At 42.0% G+C, this 4,111-nt stretch overlaps 1 pseudogene; it reads right to left on the bottom strand.

Moving 5' to 3' along the window:
- Positions 1-2,668: 2,668 nt before the first annotated feature.
- LOC125353084 lies at positions 2,669-3,613 on the bottom strand (annotated as a pseudogene).
- Positions 3,614-4,111: the final 498 nt, after the last annotated feature.

Raw genomic sequence — 4,111 nt, 5'->3', positions numbered from 1 at the left:
TTAACATCATCTTCCCGGTTGGTACAATTATTGGTAAAGGAAATATCTGTGCTGAGACCGACCGAAGGGGTGACTTGAGATGGAGCAAGGTGAGAGAGTGTGGAGACCTGGAATCCAAGGTGCTAATTAGATGGGCTATAGATTCTATTCGTGTTGAGTTCATTTTTAATACTTTTTTTTTTTCTCAAGCTAGCACTCTGCCACTTGACCCACAGCGCCACTTCTGGCCATTTTCTGTATATGTGGTGCTGGGGAATTGAACCCAGTTCCTCATGTACACCAGGCAAGCACTCTTGCCACTAGGCCATATCCCCAGCACGAGTTCATTTTTAATGACCAGCAAACAATGTTAAACCAAGACAGAGATTCAACGCTAAAGTTATCAGTGGTGAAGGGAGAACCACCAAGTAACTGGCAAATTATGGCCTCAAGAACAGAAAAGTCTGTTTGAAAGAACTTCAAGGCAATTTCGACTTTTTGAAAATGTGGTAAGGAAGGATCTGAAATTGGAATCAAACTGGGGAGCAGGAAAATCTTAGGAACCCACAGGTCCTTTGTCCATGGCTCTGGAATTACAGAATTATTTTATTAATATTGCTTCCCTTCATCAGTTGGACTCATTTTCCTTTCTCTCTGTAGGCCAGTCCTTTCTCCTCCTGCTTGTCCTTGGCAGCATTGAGCCCTGCTCATCGTGGTATCTAGAGAATGGGAATGCTCAGTACAGAAATGCTTCGCAGGTCAACCCTCATGTAGGCAAGCGTGTGATTTGTTTGGTTTTTGGTTTTTCTGACTTTTGAACTCAGGACTTTGCCGATGTTTAAGCTCAGGACTCCCTGTTTGTGAGATAGGCTGTATGCCACTTGAATTCTTGAGCCACACTTCTAGGCCAGTTTGCTGCAGTTTATTTTGAGATAGAGTCTCACATTTTTCCCTGGTGGGCTGCATCACACACCCCTACTTAAGCTCCCGTATACCTAGGATGACAGGCACACACTGCCAGGCTAAGCCTTTTCTGTTGACATGGCAGTCTGGTGGGATTTTTTCCTTGGGACGGCCTGGAATTGCAGCCTTCTCCATCTCAGCTTCCCACATCGATTGAGACGGCTGTTACATGCCTCCACACCTAGCTGTCCATGGAGATGAGGTCATGTAATCTTTTTGTCCATACTGTTTTAGTCCTCCAACTGTGATCTTTCTCATCTTTATCTCCCAAGTAGTTAGGATTCCAGGTGTGAGCCAGCAGTGCCCCCAAGAAAAACAAAACAATAGCAGACTCAACATGCAAAACTTTTAATATGATTTTCTTACAACACTATTTTAATGTTTGTTTTCTCACAAACATTTCTGGAGGATTCAAAACTTACAAATTGTGCATTTCTGGAGTTTTCCATTTAATAGTTTCAGAGCATGGTTGCTTCTGGGTAGTTGCAAGTAGGAGAAGTGACAGAGCTTCCTTTTATCGTAGAAGAATTTATTAGACAGTTAAAACAAGAATTCAGGGAATATAGTTTCTCAAATCCATTTCGAGGGTATACATTTTGATGATGGCTTATATTTAGATTACCAAATAGATTCCTAGTACAATATGTGATTCATCACAAATTTAGCTATATTTCAACTTCATCTCATAAGCACTCATATCTTGCATGAGAGCCTTCATCTGTACAAATGAATTAAATCAACTTGTATCTCTTTTCTTTTTCCATGTCTTTGGTGACCTCCCCCCCTTTTTTCTCTTTTTATGCTCATGAGTCTGATATTTCATTGGAAACACTGTATTTTGAACCTATTCTCCATGACCAGAAAAGACCAACAGCATGCTGAGACAACAGTTTATGGTATCCCCTGAATGGTTAATCTAAGAACATATAGTTAGAGAGTTAACATAATATGTAGTTTGGGTCATCCATAGCTTCTGACCCCATCAAGAAGACATTGCTATTGTGTCCCTTTTATACCTGTTTCACAAAAACTTCCAGAAAATAGAAGCACGGGGGTTGCTCTCCCAGTTTCCATGGCAGAGAGCATATGTACCACCCATTTCAAATCTCCAGGGATAAAGAGTATGTGGACAGTAACTCCTGGAGGTGGTAAGTGTGCAATTTTCAGGTCAGCAAGGGCTGTGCCCAGTGACTAACTGCTCTTGGCTCTCACTGTTGGTGGGAGCTTAATTTGCAGTGCACAGATTTTGGAGAGTGCAGTGGTGTCTTCATCAGTCTGTGTCAGGGGTGTCATTTTGACAGTGGCCCTGACTTAGTGAATTTTTTGTCCACTTTTTGGTCTGGTCCCCAATCTTCACAATTCATGAGCTACCATAGCCATTTGCAAAACTCATTTCCTGTGTGAATCAGCCAGGATTGATTTCTGCTGCTGTTTTCTATAAACTCCGTGGACCAAACCTCTGTTGTTATTTAAGTGCAGGCCCACAGAATCTGGTGCTTGATTATGGTTAATGATATGCTTGCATTTCAAACGAAGTATAAGGTAGTCCTATTTTGTTTCACAAACCTTGGTTTAAGAAGTATCTTAGGAGAGTGTCTGATGAGGAAATCCATGAGATGTACTTAATTTAGATATTTCTGGAATGTTCTGAAGGAGAGAGATTTGTGAGATTAAAAAAATGTTTTCTGGAGACTAAGTTAATAACCAAAACTTTCTCTGTGAGATCTTATCCGAAGAAAGAAACATATATTCTTCTCATCTGTTTCCTGAAGGCCCCCTGGACATCACCATTCCTCAGGCTATAGATGAAGGGATTCAGCATGGGTGTGACCACTGTGTACATGACTGTCACAATGCACCCCTTGGCCACTGAGTATCTGGAAGGGGGCCGGAAGTAAACCCAGATGATGGTGCCATAGAATATGGCCACGACGGTGAGGTGGGAGCCACAGGTAGAGAAGACTCTCCACTTTCCCTTGGCAGAGGGGATGGAGAGGACTGCTGAGATGATACAGGCATAGGAGGCAAGGATGAAGGCCAGGGCTCCATTGATGACATTCACACCTTCTGTGTGACTCATCAAGGTGTTGAGGTGGGTGCTGGTGCAGGAGATCTTCGTCAGAGGGTAGAGGTCACAGAAGAAGTGAGGGATCCTGCTGTCTGCACAGAAGATCAGCCGGCCCATGAGAACGGTGTGCAGCAGGGCATGGAGATGGGAGAGAACATGGCACATGACAACCAGCTCTGCACACAGCATTTTTGTCAGGATGGTGGGGTAGCGCAGAGGATGGCAGATGGCCACATACCTGTCATAGGCTATCACAGCCAAGAGGATGATTTCCATGGATGCAAAGCAAATCAAGAAATAAGTCTGGGCTAGACAGCCCATGTAAGAAATGGTCTTTGTAGAGGAGAAAATATTCAGTAGCATCTTGGGGACTGTGGTAGAGGTGAAGTAGATGTCTGCCAGGGCCAAGTTACGAAGGAAGATGTACATGGGAGTGTGAAGGCGAGGAGAAGAGATAATTAGCATGATGATGGCAAAATTTCCAGAAAGGTTGATTGTATACATGAGTAGAAAGAGAAGAAAGAGTGGAATTTGTTCTTCTGGGTGGGTAGAAATGCCCAAGAGAACAAACTGGGAAACAGTGGTCTAGTTGGTATTGTCCATCTGTTAACCATGAGAACAAAGAGGATTATTTCCATAGACTGTTGTATTCAACAACACATCGTGCTGATAAAATGCTTCATAATTTCCTCTACATGATATGGATGTTTTTTTCATTTTCACTGACATCATTACCATCACCATAAGCTAATTTGCTTTGAAGCAGGAACCTTGGACGCATTGTCATATGTAAATCTTATAATTATACCCCAGGAGGCAATTATTATTGTGTTATCTTCAAAGTAGACAACTGAAGCATGGACAGTTTCAGCTGATAAAGGTAAAATTTGATTTTAAATCATGTTTATCAGGATCTAAAAGTTTATTCTATTAATCCCTTTATAACATTACCCATTCAACTAAACCAAAACATCTTATTTAGGGTAATAGACCTGCATAGAACTACATAGCCAAGGAATCTACCTGCTGAAAGGAATATCAGAGTTCATTTGGTTCAGCAATTTTCAGAGTGTTCATACCTTACTGGCACCCAAAAGTTTC

The sequence above is a fragment of the Perognathus longimembris genome, chromosome 1 (genome assembly GCF_023159225.1).
Source record: "Perognathus longimembris pacificus isolate PPM17 chromosome 1, ASM2315922v1, whole genome shotgun sequence".
Classification (NCBI taxonomy): Eukaryota; Metazoa; Chordata; class Mammalia; order Rodentia; family Heteromyidae; genus Perognathus; species Perognathus longimembris.
Note: the sequence above shows the minus strand (reverse complement) of the source record. Positions and strands in the feature narration are given on the sequence as shown.